This window comes from Medicago sativa, chromosome 8 (assembly GCF_051527215.1).
Source record: "Medicago sativa cultivar Bolivia chromosome 8, Bolivia_mono, whole genome shotgun sequence".
Taxonomy (NCBI): Eukaryota; Viridiplantae; Streptophyta; class Magnoliopsida; order Fabales; family Fabaceae; genus Medicago; species Medicago sativa.
In genome coordinates this window covers 34,411,372-34,431,967 of record NC_140756.1, presented here as the reverse complement: position 1 = coordinate 34,431,967, position 20,596 = coordinate 34,411,372, and the positions used below count along the sequence as shown (strand labels likewise).

Sequence of the window (20,596 nt, the reverse complement as noted above, 5' to 3'; positions counted from 1 at the left end):
TATCGTGGAGCCGACGTGGTTGATAGTTTGACTTTGTCGCGTCATTTTTTGGAGATCAAGGCTATTTGATTAGCTTTTGACTCACTAATTTATTTCACGACTGAACATTTAAATTTTTTAGAAAAGGGAAAAAAAGTTCAAACCACCCCATATTTTGAAAAGATTTAGGGTTCGGGGGTTGGTTATATTTAGGGAAGGTATTAGCACCCTAAATATTCGTAGTACTCTACGAGAACCTCTTGATTTTATTTAACTTTTTGTGCTATAAACTTGCTTGTCTCTTTTTAAAAATGGAATTTTGAAATGATTAAAAAGGGAAGACCTAATTATCTACATTTTATTGATTTGAGAGAACGAGTGTCCTTTGCCTACGTACCCGTGAAGGATCAAAATCACGTAGTTTGGGGTTAAAAAATGACGATTGATTTGTTTTGTGTTTTTTATTAGTTTTGAAAAAGTTTTAAAGAGAAAAGCCAAGTGGCAAAAAGAATCTGTTTGTGTTTTTTATATTGTAAGAAAAATGACTCAAAGTAGAATTAAAATTGATTTGATATTTGATTAAGAAAAAAAATAAAAGGAACGATCACTTGATTGAAAATCAAGGTTTATTATGAAAATATTTTTGTGATTTTTGTTATTTGAATGTTTTTGTTGTTTTGGAATAATAAATGAAAATTAAACTAACGGAGCAATAAAATAAAAGTGCGTGGATTTTTGTAGTGACGTTGGGTCACCACAAAATCCCTAATCTAATTTTTTTGTATTTTTTGATATATATAAAGCGGTAAAGAAATAAAAGACACACACACACACACACCCACTTTTCTCATTTATATTTACATTGGACCTAAATACATTCTAATTGCTGGAAAATAAATGACAATAATTAAAATGCTAAATAGAAATAAAATAAAATGCTAAAAAGAAATAAAATGCAAGAAAATAAAAGAAAGGGACAACCGAAGGGACAAAAATTACCGAAGGGACAAAATTCCGAAGGGACTTATTCCGAAGGGACAGAAAAAAGAGGGAGAAGAAAATAATAGTTCGTCAACACAAGCTAAATGAGGGAGAAGAGAGAAAAGTTCTTTGACAACTTAAGAGAACTTTTGGTGTGTGAAATTGTGAAGGATGAGAGCTCTATTTATAGGTTTTAAGGTTGATGAAAAATGGAAAATTGGTTTAATGCACTTTGATGGGGATTTGAATGAGATTGATGGTTTTGGAATGTGATTTGAATGATTTTTCAAATGGGAGAGTTGACATGTAAAAATGCATGATTGGTGGCACACTTGAGAAAGAAAAAAAAAATGGACCTTGACACTATTTTTTTGACAATTTTTGGACTCATTAAAAAAAGTTAATAAAAACCTAAAGAAGTAATTAAACGAAAAAAATAAAAATAAAATGGTAAAATAAAAAAATATAAAAATCAAGACTGAATAAAAATGAAAGATAAAAATAAAAACTAAAAGTTTAAAAAAAAAGACTAATAAATAAAAAAAAGTGAGAAGCTAGAGGTATTGATGATGAAACGCGTTCCTGATGAAAAATGGGAAAGAACTTTCTGACTTTGTGATTGAGGCTGTGATAGTGGCATGGTTGGAATAGAATTTTCTTTGGACCCCAGAGACAATTATTTCGGACTCATTAAAATGATTAAAAAAAACTAAAAGAAATAATTAGACTAAAAAAAAGACTAATAAATAATAATAAAAATTAAAAAAGTGAGAGGAGGTCTAAAAAAAATAAGGAATATTCCTAGTCAAAAGACATGTGTCAGTGGGACCTTAGGTCAAAAATTGGGGTATGACAGATGCCCCTATTTAAGTTTCTTCGTCCGGAGATTTGAAGATGGAATCTTTGATTTGACAGGCCGAAGAGACTTAAATACAAAATACACCAATTTTGGACCTAAGATGCTATGATTGCTCATGATGCAAAGATGATTTGACTGAGACGAGAAACAACAACGGGAAACCAAAATTCGTTGAAGAAAGGGATCCGACACCGCTGGGGAATGTAATTTCACAGGGGAAAAGATTGTCTACTACCGTATTGGTTTGAGACGACAGCTTAATGAAGACAAGACTTTTAGCGACATCTCTGGAACAGCTAACGCTGGGGATGACACTGGAGAAAATAAAATGTGATTTCAAATTGTTCATCGGTTGGAACTGACCGTTTGAAACGTGACAAAAGAGTAAACTCAAGCGGTCCGTTGTTTAGGACTGGCAGCTTGAAACAAGACAAAAAGGTAAACTCAAGCGGTCCGTTGTTTGGGACTGGCAGCTTGAAACAAGATAAAAAGTAGACTCAAGCGGTCCGTTGTTTAGGACTGACAGCTCGAAATAAGATAAAAGGTAAAGTCAAGCGGTCTGTTGTTTGGGACTGGCAGCTTGAAACAAGATTAAAGGTAAAGTCAAGCGGTCCGTTGTTTGGGACTGGTAGCTTGAAACAAGATAAAAATGTAAATCCAAGCGGTCTGTTGTTTAGGACTGGCAGCTTGAAACATGATGAAAGGTAAACCCAAGCGGTCCGTTGTTTAGGACTGGCCACTTGAAACAAGATAAAATGTAGACTCAAGCGGTCCGTTGTTTAGGACTAGCCACTTGAAACAAGATAAAATGTAGACTCAAGTTGTCCGTTGTTTTGGACTTGCCACTTGAAACAAGATAAAGGTAGACTCAAGCTGTCCGTTGTTTTGGACTTGCCACTTGAAACAAGATAAAGGTAGACTCAAGCTGTCCGTTGTTTAGGACTTGCCACTTGAAACAAGATAAAGGTAGATTCAAGCTGTTCGTTGTTTAGGACTTGCCACTTGAAACAAGATAAAATGTAGACTCAAGCTGTCCGTTGTTTAGGACTTGCCACTTGACACTGACGGGTGACATCTCTTGACCAGCACACTGGGAATGACACTCTTGATGATAATAAGATGATTGCCAACTGCTCATTTGTAGAACTCGCCGTTTGGCACAATGATAAGTAAGGACCGAACCCAAGGGGTGCGGCCAAACAAAACTCTGGGTGACTGATGCAACCATGTATGAATTGATGTTGTGTATATGTTGTGTATCGATATGTGAAAGTATTAGGGTATGAATGTATGAATGTATAAATGTATGAATACATGAATGTATGAATGTGTGAACATGTGATTGTGCAACTTGCATGACTGTATAAACCGTAGGTGACTCGATGAAATGAGACAAGATAGATAAGATGGGAGGCGGACTAACATCGCAGTACAAACAATCGGCAAACTTCCTTGGAGATGATACTATTGTGAATAAATCAAGCCGTTGACGGTGTAAAACCCAGCACAAGGTAGCAATTAATGACTCATGGGGAGAAAATCCATTGTTGACCACAAGTCTGGAAGAAGTCGCCATTTGTAAACCGGCGCAGAGTGCTTTTCCCCTGGCATGCTTCAACAGTCATGTTTTTTTTTTTTTTTGAAAATCCCTAACTTTTGCCTAGACCGCCCTTTCGGGTTTTCAGTCCACCGGGAATATATTCCTTTTTTATGCCCCTAATTTTTGCCTGGACCGCCCTTTCGGGTTTTCAGTTGCCTAAGCCGCCTTTTCAGGTTTTCAACTTAGCGAGCTTTGATATTTTGTTTTTTTGTATATTTTTTGTATTCTTGGATTGTGACAGCGTCTTGCTCAAGGCAGGAGTCCTCCCCATAGTTCTTAGCCATGTTTCTCTTCTGGAGTGTAACCGTTCTCGAGGCAGATGCTGATGTACGCTTCAACTACTCATAAGTTCAAAGAGAGTGTGCTTGTTGTTCACACTTTTCAAAAGATGTAAAAAGTTTTGTATTTTGAAAAATTTTGCTTCAAGTATTGTCATCAAAAATAGAAGAAATTTTGCAAATAGAATGAATGAGAGTTCCAAATAAATGGGCACAGGCTCAAATTTGATGAATTGAGTGGTGGCCTGCCAATGGTGGACCCCACGGATCTTTGAAAAATTTGGAAAATGGTAAATATAATGGAAGGTACATTGAACACAATAACCGTTATACTCTCTAACAACTTTGAATGCCCCTGTTTCGAGTCTTTGAATGCCCCTGTTTCGAGTCTTTGATTTGTGGGTGCTTCGAATTGGAGGTTCTTTTGACGATTGGATTCCCCAAGTGGACTGTGCTTGACTTGATGCAGTTACTTTGTCTTTTGATCCTTAACTTTTGCATAGATCGTCCTTTCGGGTTTTCAATCTATCAGGAAAATCATTTTTGTCCATGTCTCTAATTTTTGCCTGGACCGCCCTTTCAAGTTTTCAGCCCACCGAGATGCTCATTTTTGCCTAAGTCGCCTTTTTAGGTTTGCGACTCATCGAGCTTTCATTTTTTGACAAATTATTTCTTGACTGCACCAATATTCATAGGACGCGCGAGTTTGTCACCATCCATAGTTGTAAGAGTCATTGCATGTGAGCCTTCATAGTTAGGCGTCCACTTGCCCCTGGAGTCTGGTTAGAAAGATAGTGTTTTTTTGAGCACAAAGTCTCCTTCTTGAAATTCACGGGGACGAACCTTCTTGTTTCAACTTCTTTTGATATAGTTGTACAAGGTCGTCATGCATTTTAAGTTCAATCGAGCTTGGACTTTAGCAGAACTCCTATTGACGGGACTTCGACCTCCACGGGAAGCACGACCTCCATGTTGTATATTGGGGAAGGAGGGGGGGTTGCCCCTGTTGAAATGTGTACTGAAGTACGATATCCATGCGAGGCAACGGTAACATCTCATACTAGACTTTGGAAATGACTGCAATCTTCTAGACAATCTTCTTGTTTTTTTGTTTGCAGCTTCGATGCCCCAGCATGCAAGAGACCTTGTCGGGAATCTCTTCATACTCCTTCTTCACTTTCGGACACAGGGAAATCAAAGTCGAGAGAGAATACATGGTTAATGTGTTCAACGGGTTTATCAATGCATGATTTGATTATTGATTTTGATAAGTAGTTATGATTATGCAAATATTTGAGAATGATTAAAAAAAATTGTTTTTTGTATTACCATTTTTCCAGAATAAGCACAAAAAATAAAAAAAACAAGGTCGGGATCAAAACGACCTTTTCATTAATGATGGAAAACACATGAAGCAAAAAGCCCTACACAAGTTCACTTTCGTCTCGGGCGGGACGAAAGGTTTTTTTTTGAAAAGCAGTAAACAACAAACACATGCATTATTTGAACAAATAAGTAGTAGAAGGAACATCAAAAGCGACCCAATTGCGGCTATCCACTCCATGTGTCACAATATAGTCCGGCAGTGGATTAACTTGCACATTCGAATTTAATCTTCGAAAAGAAAGATATTGACTTCAATCAGCTTCTGGACTTCAATCTTCAAAGAGAAACAGTGTTCGATGTCATGGCCGGGTGCTCCTTGATGGAAGGCACAGTAGAGGACAGGTTGATACCAAACCGGCAACTCGTTAGGCACCCAAGGAGGCGCTCTAGTTTGGACAAGGTTCTTCATGAGCAAGATGGGAAGCAGCTCCGCATATGTCATTGGGATTGGGTCAAACTGCATCCTTGGAGCCCGTTGTCGAGGCTGTTGTTGATGTTGGCGTTCAGGCCTTTGCTGGAACATTTTTTGGAGATCAAGGCTATTTGATTAGCTTTTGACTCACTAATTTATTTCACGACTGAACATTTAAATTTTTTAGAAAAGGGGAAAAAAGTTCAAACCACCCCATATTTTGAAAAAATTTAGGGTTCGGGGGTTGGTTATATTTAGGGAAGGTATTAGCACCCTAAATATTCGTAGTACTCTACGAGAACCTCTTGATTTTATTTAACTTTTTGTGCTATAAACTTGCTTGCCTCTTTTTAAAAATGGAATTTTGAAATGATTAAAAAGGGAAGACCTAATTATCTACATTTTATTGATTTGAGAGGACGAGTGTCCTTTGCCTACGTACCCGTGAAGGATCAAAATCACGTAGTTTGGGGTTAAAAATTGACGATTGATTTGTTTTGTGTTTTTTATTAGTTTTGAAAAAGTTTTAAAGAGAAAAGCCAAGTGGCAAAAAGAATCTGTTTGTGTTTTTTATATTGTAAGAAAAATGACTCAAAGTAGAATTAAAATTGATTTGATATTTGATTAAGAAAGAAAATAAAAGGAACGATCACTTGATTGAAAATCAAGGTTTATTATGAAAATATTTTTGTGATTTTTGTTATTTGAATGTTTTTGTTGTTTTGGAATAATAAATGAAAATTAAACTAACGGAGCAATAAAATAAATGCGCGTGGATTTTTGCAGTGACGTTGGGTCACCACAAAATCCCTAATCTAATTTTTTTGTAGTTTTTGATATATATAAAGCGGTAAAGAAATAAAAGACACACACACACACACACCCACTTTTCTCATTTATATTTACATTGGACCTAAATACATTCTAATTGCTGGAAAATAAATGACAATAATTAAAATGCTAAATAGAAATAAAATAAAATGCTAAAAAGAAATAAAATGCAAGAAAATAAAAGAAAGGGACAACCGAAGTGACAAAAATTACCGAAGGGACAAAATTCCGAAGGGACTTATTCCGAAGGGACAGATGTTTTATCTTGGTTGTCGGGTGTCAAACATTGATTACGTTTGAACCTTTTTAACCGGTGATATCTCTTTTTTTCTTGGGAAGGGAAAAAATAAGCAAAACCCTTGAGAATCGAGGTCCGGGAGTTGTTTTCGCTACGGGAAGGTGTTAGGCACCCATAACGACTATAGTAACCTATAGGAACCGTCTTTACTTTCTACGCGCGCGCTCTATTTTTAAATGCTATTTGAAAAGTGATATTTACACCTAAGAGTTCACTAAGTCAAGAATTGGAGGGAGAAGAAAGCGTTTGAATTTTTATTTTATTTGAATTGAAGGAATTTTGATTCCTTGCCTACGTACCCGTTTAAGGGATCAAATCCACCGTAGTTCTCTTCAAAAAAATGTTTTTTGTTTTTTGTTGGTTGATTTTAAGTTTGAAAATTGGAGTTTGAAGAATGAGAGAGAGAGATGCCTCAAGGGCATAAGATTGTGAAATTGTGAAGCTGAATTAGTTATTTTGCAAAAGAAAGTCAAAGTATGGTTAAAATTCATTAAAATTTTGTTTAAGAAAATAAAAGGAAAATCAATGGGATTTTGATCCCAAAGTTTATTTAGAAAATGATTTGAGTGATATTGTTCATATATTTTTTTTGGAAAATGATTTTTCTAAGTGTAAATCCTAGGAATTCACCTAAACATTCAATCCTACACATACATCTAAACATGCATATCCTAGCCATACATCTAAAAATATCTATGTGATGTGTGTGCGTGTGTCGGTGCTTGTGTCGGTGTACATCATTAGAGTCCATTGTCCTTTACATCATTGGCCTAGATACATTCTATGGTCTTGCAAGAATTTAGACATAAAGGAAATTGCAAAATTTCTAAGTCTTAGCATAGGAATTAAAGTGCAAAAGATGGAGCTAAGGTTGAATGATGGAATATGCTTATGGAATGTATGAGACATGAAACACAAGAAAATGGTTAGTAGCACATGATAATATAAAGGGAAATAAGGCAAGGAATACTATAGCAAAAATATGGAAACTAACACAAAACAAAGCCAAAACAAGTGCAAAATATGACTAAAATTCACCCACAAAATGTAAAAATTCTATTGCCTAAAATCCTCACATTCTCATACATTTTCCAAAGGCTTAGAATCAAGTATTAAAGTGAGAATTAGGGCAATATGATGGACTTGACATTTTTAAGGTGAATTTAGACATATATGCATTATTTATTTACAAATGTAACTTGTAAACCAAGCAACTAACCAAGATCCACACACAAGCATCAAAATTATGTACAAACAGTGGCTAAAGATTCATAGAAACACATATCATGCATATCAAATAGTCATCAAGAACATGGCATAAAATTGAACAAATTTTTAGAGGTTTTTTCATATAAAATCAAAAAATAATGCAAGAAAGTGTGTTAATATTTTTTGACAAAATTTTCAGTGAACTAAATGCATAGATGTGTCACAAAATTAACAAGAAGCATTCATGAATTTTTCCAGAATTTTTAAAGGATTTTTTTAAAGCTCAAGAACATATGAAATTCCACAAATTTCAATTAAAATAGTAACAATTAATAAGAAAATACCACACATATTTTTTAATCAAGATTTAACACATAACAACATCACAAAAATATCAAGAAAAAGATCAAGAATGCATAGGAATTTTTTTAGGAATTTTTAAAGGATTTCTAATGAGACAGGGGTGCAAAAAGCATCAAGCAGTGTGGAAACTAGCAAGAAATTCAAAGCAAAACGAAGGGAAAAGGCCCAACCCAAACCTGCATGGATCCTGGGTCATCCAAACTCATCAGAGCCGTTGGATTGATCCAGGATCCCAAACCCTAGATCAGACGACCTAGACACATGGTTCAGGGACGAACCAGACTGGTTCAACTGAACCGGTCTGGTTCACTTCCCTTTATAAACAACCAGAGGCCGGTTCAGCTCATTTTCAACCCTAACTTCTCTCTCTTCATTCGTTCTTCTCTCATCTTCTCTCTAAAACTCAGCCTTGTCGTAAACTGGGGAGGACGGCGGAGGACGGCGGAAAGGGATGAAGATTCACCGGAATCTTCATCTTCTCCGACGATCTAACTCTATTTCTTGAAACTAATTACCCAGAACTCTTCGTCTTCCTCCCCTCTTTACGAATCTGAGACTATTTTCATGAAATTGTGGCTGAAACGTAGCAGATCGAAGCTTACACCTTCGGTTTCTAGGGTTTCAAATATTTTTCTAAACTTCTTGAAACTAAACCCTAATCTACTCTATTTTCTATGCTGATTACGAATCTGAACTCTGATTTGAAAAATAGACGGTGAACCTTCGTGATTTTACATTTTAGGGTTTCGTTTCAAACTTTTCGAATCTTTTCGAAGTTTTCACTTCGATTCACCGTTTGTTTTCAATTTCACGCCTTCGATGATGATTTAAAGTGAAAAACGAGAAGGTTTTGTATGTTTACCTGATTTTGTTTGGAGATTCGAACGAATAGATCCTGCGAAGGCTTCTGGTAAGTTGAACCGAAAATAAATCGGTGTTCTTCGTCCTTTTATTCTTCACTGGTTCAGGATTTGCTTCGATTCTTCTTCTTCTCCCTCCTACGAACTGTGATCGCACGATTCCTTCGAATCTCTGCTTGAATTGCAGTTCCTTCAATTCGATGATGAAGATTCGAACTCGAATCTCTGAGAATTGCAACGAATTAGCTTCAATTCAGTCCAATTCCTTGTTCTGGAAATTTAGGGTTCTATGAATGTTCTTCTGTGTTCTTCATGTTCTTGTTATTTATGGCTTTTTGATCGTAACAGAATAGAGAGAGAAAATGATGATCTGTTTCTGATTTTTTTTGATGTGTTGGCGCAATCTCAATGGGATTGTGATGATTGGAACCTTTTATAGCTTGACATGTGTATCTGTGAGCCAATAAGGGTTTGCCACGTATTCTGGACCTTAACTGATTCTGGACTTGGAACTTGGACTTGGGCCTTTTTGCAATTTTGAGAATTTAAGGGACTGACCTGCAAAAATAAAAAAAAAGACTAGAAAAATAACCTGCACAAAAAAGGACCATTCTGCAATTGTTACAATTTTTGGGGACTGAAATGTAATTGACCAAAAAAAGAACTAAAAGATAAAAGTTTGACTTGGAGGACCAAAATACAAATTAGAAAAAATTTTAAAGAAAGAAAAAAAAAGAAAAAAAAAATAAAAAAGGACTAAAGTGCAAAAACTTAATAAAAAATTGAATTTAAAAAATGTAATTCGGAATAAACGTAAAGTGAAACCAATAAAAGACACAAAATGGACTAAAACGAACCAACTACTTAAATGAGGTACTTTAAAGTAACCTCTCTCTGCCAAAATTACATGTGAAATGACCAAAATGCCCTTAGGGACTAAAACGACTCAAAATGACTCAGATGCAATTTTTAAAGTGGTTTTTGACAGAGAATCAAGGCAAGAGTTTATTCAAACCAATTGAAAAGACTCAGAGACAATTTTTAGAGCTTAAACAGAGTTTTAATACATGAAAAGACTAAAATGCCCCCAGGGGCTAAATTGACTCAAAATGACTTCAAATGCGATTTTTGAAATGGATTTTGACATAGAATGGAAACAAAGACTTATTCAAGCTATTTGAAAGGACTCAAACAATTTTCAAGGACTAAAATGAGTTTGGATGCAGGAAATGACTAAAATACCCTTTTTCATGAATTTTGCAAGTAACATTGAAATAAAGTGCAGAGAAAGATGTAATTGATCAGAGACAGTTCAAATGACTTGAAATGCAAAAAAAAGAAGAATGGAGCTAGTATTTTTAGGTCCAAAATTAGGGTATAACAGCTGCCCCTATTTAAGTTTCTTTGTCCGGAGAGTCAAGAGACGAAGTCTTTGAGTTGACAGGACGGAGATACTTAAATATTAACATTTGCACTGTTTTTGGACATAAAAATACGCTCTCGGATTTTCAAAATCATGAATGTCATGCAATATTTTGATTATGAATGCAAGACAAACAACTGGAGTCTATGGAGCATGTCATGTCACTGGGGATTCAGGTGGACATTGACAGGGTAGATAAACCAGGGGATAGAAAATAGGGTACAAGTTGTTCTTTGGATCGAAATAGCCACTTGACCAAGGAATACAAACAAGAGATAGGTACAAGCTGTTCTTCGGATCGAACTCGCCACTTGACTAGGAATAGAAATGTGAGACAGGTACAAGCTGTTCTTTGGATCGAACTTGGCACTTGACCGGAGACATAGACATAAAGAACGATGCAAGCTGTTCTTTGGGTCGAACTTGTCGCTTGATTGAAGATACAAACATATATGAAGATACAAGCTGTTCTTCGGATCGAACTTGTCGCTTGATTGAGAATGTAAACAGATAGGCAGGTACAAACGGTTCTTTAAATCGAGCTAGCCATTTGACCTGGAGGCATAGACAAAAGGATGATACAAGCTGTTCTTTGGATCGAACTCGCTGCTTGATCAATATCACAACATGTAAGTTGGTGCAAACTGTTCTTTGGATCGAACTTGTAGTTTGACTGATAACAAAACATAAGCAGGGTACAAACTGTTCTTTGGATCGAACTTGTCGTTTGACCGGAAATGTAGGCATATAAGCAGGTACAAGCTATTCTTTGGATCGAACTAGCTACTTGACCAATAACAAAATACAAATTGGAAGTTTGATTTGGAAGGACACAAATTGAGAGTAAGTTGACATTGACTTGATTTGAAAATAGACATGACCATTTTTGTTGGCCCAAAAGCAAATTGAGAGTGGATTAATATTGACAAAGACATTGAATTGAAAGTTTGAGATTGAAAGAGGGATTGAAAATTGAGATTGATCAGAGACATAGACACAGACATTGAATTGAGAGTTTGAATTGAATTGGAGATTGAAAATTTCACGGAGACATGGACATTGAATTGGAAAGTTGAAATTGAGTTGAATTGAAAATTGAAATTGAATTGAATTGGAAATTGACATTGGGTTGAATTTGGAGATTGAAATTGAATCGAATTGAATTAAATTGGAAATTGAGATTGAATTGAATTGGAAATTGAGACTGAGTTAAATTGACATCGAGATTGGATTAACGGTTGAGATTGAATTGAACTTGACAGTTGAAATTGAATTGAATTGAAATTGAAATTGGATTGAAATTGGAGATTGAATTGAATTGGACATTTGAAAATGAATTGAATTGAATTGAATTTGAGATTGGGTTGAAATTGGAAATGGATTGAAAGTTGAGACTGGATTGAATTTGACAATGAAGGTTGGAAATGCAACATGTATGTATGGTATAACAAGATTATTGAATGTATGAGCACGTAAAGATGCATGATTATGCATGTATGAATGCTTGAAATGCATGATTGGTTCGTAGTTTGACAGAGAAGTTTCACAGAGACAGACGAAACATTGGAAGATTGGGCACATAGTGGCTCGTGCTATAACATGTTCACATGGAAATCCTCTTTGGAGAGGCCGTCGTTGAAAGACGTATCAAAACCATGGCTGAGGGCAATAAAACATGTAGAGAAGGGAACCTTGAAAGAGTCTTTGATACAGGTCGCCGTTGTTAGGCGTGTCAGTGCTGGGTGTAACGCCCACTTTTTAATTACTTGATTTATTCCATGTTACTTGATTTATTGGTTTATTTATTGAGCCTAGAAATATATTTATATATATTTATATGAATTATGTGATGAGATATGAATATTATATGATTTCGTATGATTTTATGTGGTGAGAACATTTATGTGATTTTATATGGTTTATGTGCCGTGATATTTATGTAATGTATTTATGTGAATATATTTGTTATTTGTGAGAGATATATTTAATTTAGAAATAAATAAGATTATGAGGAGTATAGGATTTTGTGAAGTTGTTACGTTGGGTGACTTATTTTATTTAATAAATAAAATAAGATATGAAAAATAAAATAAAAATATTAGAATTTGGGCTGTGATGTGAAAAGAGTATTTTTAGAGGTGTAAAGAGAAATTAGAGTGAGGTTATAAATAGAAGGAGTTAGGTTGAGAAATTTTTTTTAGGCAGAACGTACGTTTTTGGAGAAAAAGGGAGAAAAGTCAGAAAAGAGGAGAACAAGAGGGAGGCCATCGATTTTCATCTATAACCAGGTAAGGGTGAGACTAACTTTTAATATTATTAAGAGTATGATTCTGAAAAATGGATTTAACATGATTAGGTTGAGTTTTGTGAGAATTGATGAATTAGGGTTTGAGGGAGTTGGAGGATTAATTGATGAAAGGTTGTTAGATTGATGAAGAGACTGTAATTAGACCTTAGATAATCCTCATAATGATTATCAGAAGTAATTTTGAAGCTAAAACTATGTGATTAGATGAGATGTCGGTGAGTTTAAGAATTAGGGTTGTGAGGTTTTGGAAAACGATTTTTTTGAGTGGTTTAAACCTGAATTTTTCTGTAGAATATGATAGAGCTTAGTGTCTGAAGCGCGTAGGCGAAAACGGCATCGAAAACGGATCAACGGTTTGAGTTTTACGGCCGAAAACGTGAAAGGTAGAAAATCTGAAGTTGTCTGTCGAACTATGAACGTGCCACGATGGAAGCCCAACGTGCCACGATTTTTCCAGAACCGAAACCATTTTTAGGCTGTCCAAACGTGCCACGATGGTACCTCAACGTGCCACGATGCAGTGTTGACTTAAACTATATTTGACCCATTTTTATGCCTCTAAAGGGTTCCTAAGATGTACAGTAAGACCCCAAATCAATAAGCTTAATGAGAGGGATTTAATTAAGGGTTATAGGAGTAGTTACTTGCCATAATGTAACCCACCTTGCGAGTAAGTGATGTTTAGTTGCCTTGATTAGCTTCCTTGCGATCCTTTCGCACACGTAGTCTTGAAATGACCTTGGGGTAGGGATGAAAGTTGTTCATGAGATTATAAAGTATCCAGAGAGCTTAAGTTAAGATGATTTTATGTTAATAGAAGATGATGAATGATAATAATATACGATTAATATGTGATTTATAAAGATGTTTATAATGCTGTTTCTCATTGAATGATATTGCTATTTTATGATGCTGATTATGTGCTGCTATGTTACTATTACTATTGAATTATGATGATTAATGAGACGATTAGTGTGTTAATGCTATATGATTATTATGTGACTTATGTGCGATGTTTATGATGTTGTTGCCTATTGATTGATGTTCATTATTATGATATTCCTGAGTTATCATGTTACTGTTGAGTTTTAGCGAAGATGTATAAGTCGGTCTAAGTTGTCTTGATTTAAGAAGTTGTCCATTTTAATGGAATTGCATAAGATGTTCACGTTGTTGTCCAAGTTGTTGCATTTAGAGTTGTGTTGTTGCATAGTTAGCGATGGGGGCTTAATGCCCGACAGGTCCTTTATGACCTTAGCGATGGGGGCTTAATGCCCGACAGGTCCTATATGACCTTAGCGATGGGGGCTTAATGCTCGACAGGTCCAAATGTGACCTTAGCGAAGGGGGCTTAATGCCCTGGTGGTACCACATGCATGTTGAAGTTGTCTAAGTTGTTGCGAAGTTGTCTAAGTTGTTGTCGAAGTTGTCTAAGTTGTTGTTGAAGTTGCTGTTGCATTGCAGAGTCGTCGTAACTTATATTTAATGAGGATCTAACGATTTGATGATGATGGTTGTTTATGCTTTGATTATGTTTTGATGATGATAGTTGTTTATGTTTTGATGATGATGTTTGATGATGATAGTTGTTTATGTTTTGATTATGTTTTGATGATGATAGTTGTTTATGTTTTGATGATGATGCTTGATGATGATGTTTGATTATGTTTTGATGATGATGTTTGATGATGATGTTGTTTATGAATGATGATGATAATAATATGATACTAAATGAATATTAATGCTGATGTTATGATGTCTTGAGTTGTTAAATATATGATGATACTTGGTTATGATTTAAAGGTGATTTTGCTTATGAATTAAGAATGATATTTGTTTACGAACTAATGATGATATATGATGATAATAATTAATTATGATTTGTTAAGATGCTAAGTGATAAATGTTTAATATGTTAGAGATGTCTTACGTTGTTAAATGCATTTTGATGAATTATATGCTTAATTTGTTGACTGTGAAATCTCACCCCTTCTGCGTATATGTTGCCTCGACCGTGGGTAATGTGCAGGTATTAAAGATTAGAAGTGTTCGTGAGAGGACTCCTCACTTGTGTCTAGGTGCTCTGATACGTAACGGGATGGGGCTTGCTTTCTTATCTATTCCTTACGTGTCTTTATGAACTTTTTACGAATAAGTATTGAATCAAATTATGAGATTTTCTGATAAGGCCTGCGTGCCAAGACTTTGTTCATGTTGAACTATTTCCGCTGCGTATTTCCATACTTTTATGATGTTGAACCTAGAAGGATATTTATTAATATCTATTTTATGACTTAAAAGTAGTATGTGACATTCCGTTTATGAATTAAATACTCTGATTTTAAATGAAATTTTCAAGTTGGGAAAACGGGGTGTTACAATTGGTATCAGAGCAGGTCGGTCCGTCCGGCCAAGTAGTAGAGTCGTGTCAAGCCACGTAGTGTTGTGTAATAATTTTACATTGTCTTTTGTTGTTCTAACTCGTTGTTTGTTGTATGTTGTTTTGAATTGTTGTTTGTTGTATAGACTAATCCAGAGTTGTTTGCAGGAGGTTTAATTTTCGAGGACGAAAATTTTTTTAAGTGGGGGAGAGTTGTAACGCCCACTTTTTAATTACTTGATTTATTCCTTGTTACTTGATTTATTGGTTTATTTATTGAGCCTAGAAATATATTTATATATATTTATATGAATTATGTGATGAGATGTGAATATTATATGATTTTATGTGGTGAGAACATTTATGTGATTTTATATGGTTTATGTGCCGTGATATTTATGTAATGTATTTATGTGAATATATTTGTTATTTGTGAGAGATATATTTAATTTAGAAATAAATAAGATTATGAGGAGTATACGATTTTGTGAAGTTGTTACGTTGGGTGACTTATTTTATTTAATAAATAAAATAAGATATGAAAAATAAAATAAAAATATTAGAATTTGGGCTGTGGTGTGAAAAGAGTACTTTTAGAGGTGTAAAGAGAAATTAGAGTGAGGTTATAAATAGAAGGAGTTAGGTTGAGAAATTTTTTTAGGCAGAACGTACGTTTTTGGAGAAAAAGGGAGAAAAGTCAGAAAAGAGGAGAACAAGAGGGAGGCCATCGATTTTCATCTATAACCAGGTAAGGGTGAGACTAACTTTTAATATTATTAAGAGTATGATTCTGAAAAATGGATTTAACATGATTAGGTTGAGTTTTGTGAGAATTGATGAATTAGGGTTTGAGGGAGTTGGAGGATTAATTGATGAAAGGTTGTTAGATTGATGAAGAGACTATAATTAGACCTTAGATAATCCTCATAATGATTATCAGAAGTAATTTTGAAGCTAAAACTATGTGATTAGATGAGATGTCGGTGAGTTTAAGAATTAGGGTTGTGAGGTTTTGGAAAACGATTTTTTTGATTGGTTTAAACCTGAATTTTTCTGTAGAATATGATAGAGCATAGTGTCTGAAGCGCGTAGGCGAAAACGGCATCAAAAACGGATCAACGGTTTGAGTTTTACGGCCGAAAACGTGAAAGGTAGAAAATCTGAAGTTGTCTGTCGAACTATGAACGTGCCACGATGGAACCCCAACGTGCCACGATTTTTCCAGAACCGAAACCATTTTTAGGCTGTCCAAACGTGCCACGATGGTACCTCAACGTGCCACGATGCAGTGTTGACTTAAACTATATTTGACCCATTTTTATGCCTCTAAAGGGTTCCTAAGATGTACAGTAAGACCCCAAATCAATAAGCTTAATGAGAGGGATTTAATTAAGGGTTATAGGAGTAGTTACTTGCCATAATGTAACCCACCTTGCGAGTAAGTGATGTTTAGTTGCCTTGATTAGCTTCCTTGCGATCCTTTCGCACACGTAGTCTTGAAATGACCTTGGGGTAGGGATGAAAGTTGTTCATGAGATTATAAAGTATCCAGAGAGCTTAAGTTAAGATGATTTTATGTTAATAGAAGATGATGAATGATAATAATATATGATTAATATGTGATTTATAAAGATGTTTATAATGCTGTTTCTCATTGAATGATATTGCTATTTTATGATGCTGATTATGTGCTGCTATGTTACTATTACTATTGAATTATGATGATTAATGAGACGATTAGTGTGTTAATGCTATATGATTATTATGTGACTTATGTGCGATGTTTATGATGTTGTTGCCTATTGATTGATGTTCATTGTTATGATATTCCTGAGTTATCATGTTACTGTTGAGTTTTAGCGAAGATGTATAAGTCGGTCTAAGTTGTCATGATTTAAGAAGTTGTCCATTTTAATGGAATTGCATAAGATGTTCACGTTGTTGTCCAAGTTGTTGCATTTAGAGTTGTGTTGTTGCATAGTTAGCGATGGGGGCTTAATGCCCGACAGGTCCTATATGACCTTAGCGATGGGGGCTTAATGCCTGACAGGTCCAAATGTGACCTTAGCGAAGGGGGCTTAATGCCCTGGTGGTACCACATGCATGTTGAAGTTGTCTAAGTTGTTGCGAAGTTGTCTAAGTTGTTGTCGAAGTTGTCTAAGTTGTTGTTGAAGTTGCTGTTGCATTGCAGAGTCGTCGTAACTTATATTTAATGAGGATCTAACGATTTGATGATGATGGTTGTTTATGCTTTGATTATGTTTTGATGATGATAGTTGTTTATGTTTTGATGATGATGTTTGATGATGATAGTTGTTTATGTTTTGATTATGTTTTGATGATGATAGTTGTTTATGTTTTGATGATGATGCTTGATGATGATGATGTTTGATTATGTTTTGATGATGATGTTTGATGATGATGTTGTTTATGAATGATGATGATAATAATATGATACTAAATGAATATTAATGCTGATGTTATGATGTCTTGAGTTGTTAAATATATGATGATACTTGGTTATGATTTAAAGGTGATTTTGCTTATGAATTAAGAATGATATTTGTTTACGAACTAATGATGATATATGATGATAATAATTAATTATGATTTGTTAAGATGCTAAGTGATAAATGTTTAATATGTTAGAGATGTCTTACGTTGTTAAATGCATTTTGATGAATTATATGCTTAATTTGTTGACTGTGAAATCTCACCCCTTCTGCGTATATGTTGCCTCGACCGTGGGTAATGTGCAGGTATTAAAGATTAGAAGTGTTCGTGAGAGGACTCCTCACTTGTGTCTAGGTGCTCTGATACGTAACGGGATGGGGCTTGCTTTCTTATCTATTCCTTACGTGTCTTTATGAACTTTTTACGAATAAGTATTGAATCAAATTATGAGATTTTCTGATAAGGCCTGCGTGCCAAGACTTTGTTCATGTTGAACTATTTCCGCTGCGTATTTCCATACTTTTATGATGTTGAACCTGGAAGGATATTTATTAATATCTATTTTATGACTTAAAAGTAGTATGTGACATTCCGTTTATGAATTAAATACTCTGATTTTAAATGAAATTTTCAAGTTGGGAAAACGGGGTGTTACACTGGGTAAACATTGGACGTTCGCATCTGTGGTCAATGCTTTTCAATATTTCATTCATTTGTTTTTTCATTTTTCCATTTTTTCCAATTTTTCCAATCCCATTTTTGCCTGAACCGCCCTTTCGGGTTTTCGATTCACCGGGAATAGATTCTTTTCATTGCCCCATTTTTGCCTGAATTGCCTTCATAGGTTGTCAATCAGCGGGGTGCTCATTTTTGCCTAAGTCGTCCTTTTGGGTTTTCAACTTAGCGAGCTTTTCATTTGTATTTTTCAATTTTCCATTCTGTTTTTTCATTCTTGCCATTGACCACAGATCGTCCTGGGGAGTAACCTGCTCGTAACATGTATTGAAATAGACATTGATATTCATTTATTCATGCATGCTTCATTGAAATGTACCCTATTGCTCAGGTTTGCTTTCAAAATAGACAGGAAAAGAGTTTTCAATTTTCAAAAATGTTTGTTTCAGACATTGACATCATCAAATAGAAAGAAAATATTTTGTATATAGTATTGAAAATAGAAAGAGAAATAGAATTTCAAACAAAAGCACAGGCTCAAATTGATGTAGAAGAGTGAGAGTCAGCCAAAGGCATGGCTTCACGGATTTACAAAGCTTGGAAAATGGTAATTTTATTGGTTGGTGGTACATTGAACACGATGACCGCTACATTTCATAGAAATTTTGAATTCACAAGTACAGAAGCTTCTGATGAAGACGATCATTGTCAGTTGTAGATGCCCCAAGGGGTGATGGTGATTTGCCAGATATAGTTACTTGTCTTTTATTGTCAACCTCATTTTTGCATGAACCGCCCTTTCGGGTTTTCGGCTCATCGAGGCGCTCATTCTTGCCTGAGTTGTGTACAATCTCAGCGAGCTTTTTCATATTCATTTTTTTGTCCCTAACTTTTGCCTGGATCGCCCTTTCGGGTTTTCGATCCACCGGGAAGCGCATTTTTGCCTAGGCCGCCCTTTCGGGTTTTCGACCTACCACGCTGTTCTTTTCTTTTTAGACAAAGTATTTCTTGACTATATCGGCATTAACAGGATTTGGAAGTTCGACACCATCCATGTGTGTAAGAATCAAAGCACCACTAGAGAAAGCCTTTTTGACAACATAAGGACCTTCATAGTTAAGTGTCCACTTGCCCCTTGGGTCGGGTTGTTGGCTTATCCTTCTTTTCAATACAAGTTCGCCTTCCTTGAATTCTCGAGGTCGGACTTTCTTGTCAAAAGCATTCTTCATTCGCACTTGGTACAACTGTCCATGAGCCATAGCATCCATACGTTTCTCTTCAATCAGATTCAATTGATCGTACCGACTTTGACACCATTCAGCCTCAATTAATTTTCCTTCCATGATCACTCGAAGAGATGGAATCTCCACTTCCAGAGGGAGAACTGCTTCCATACCATATACCAAAGAGAAAGGGGTTGCCCCGGTTGAACTGCGCACCGTAGTACGGTAACCATGCAAGGCAAACGGTAGCATCTCATGCCAGTCTTTGTAAGTTGTGACCATCTTCTGAACAATTTTCTTGATGTTCTTGTTAGAAGCCTCAACTGCACTATTCATCTGAGGTCTATAAGGAGAAGAATTGTGATGTTCAATTTTGAATTCTTCACATAAAGCTTGCATCATGCTATTGTTCAGATTGGAACCATTGTCAGTGATGATCTTGTTGGGAACACCATATCGACAGATGATGTTATTCTTGATAAAATTGACAACCACTTGCTTGGTCACATTGGCATAGGAAGCAGCTTCAACCCATTTGGTGAAATAGTCAATTGCCACTAGAATGAAACGATGTCCATTGGAAGCTTTTGGTTCAATTCTTCCGATCATGTCAATGCCCCACATAGAGAAAGGCCATGGGGAAGAAATAACATTGAGGGCATGTGGAGGCACATGAATCTTGTCAGCATAAATTTGACATTTGTGGCATCTCTTAGCATGTTTGTGGCAGTCTCGTTCCATGGTTATCCAGTAATAGCCGGCTCTTAACAGTTTCCTTGACATGGTGTGACCCGAAGCATGGATCCCAAAGGTGTCGTCATGTACATCATGCATCAGTTTCTCAGCTTCTTGTTTGTCAACACATCTCAACAAGACCATGTCATAGTTCCTCTTGTATAGGATTTCTCCGTCCAGAAGGAATTTGCTAGCCCATCGCCTCAAAGTCTTTTTATCCATGTTGGAAGCACCAGGTGGATATTCATGACTCTACAAGAATTGTTTGATGTTATGATACCAAGGCTTTTTATCATTCACACCCTCATCAGCTTGACTTGACACGTTTTCAATAGTAAACAC

The 20,596-nt window shown here is 35.5% G+C and overlaps 1 long non-coding RNA gene across 1 annotated transcript; it reads left to right on the top strand.

Annotated features, from left to right (window-relative positions):
- The first annotated feature begins 14,268 nt into the window (after nucleotides 1-14,268).
- On the top strand, nucleotides 14,269-18,197 carry LOC146898692 (uncharacterized). The gene is made up of 2 exons (XR_015021911.1): nucleotides 14,269-14,890; nucleotides 17,927-18,197. It is a non-coding gene; the product is annotated as an uncharacterized LOC146898692 (long non-coding RNA).
- Nucleotides 18,198-20,596: the final 2,399 nt, after the last annotated feature.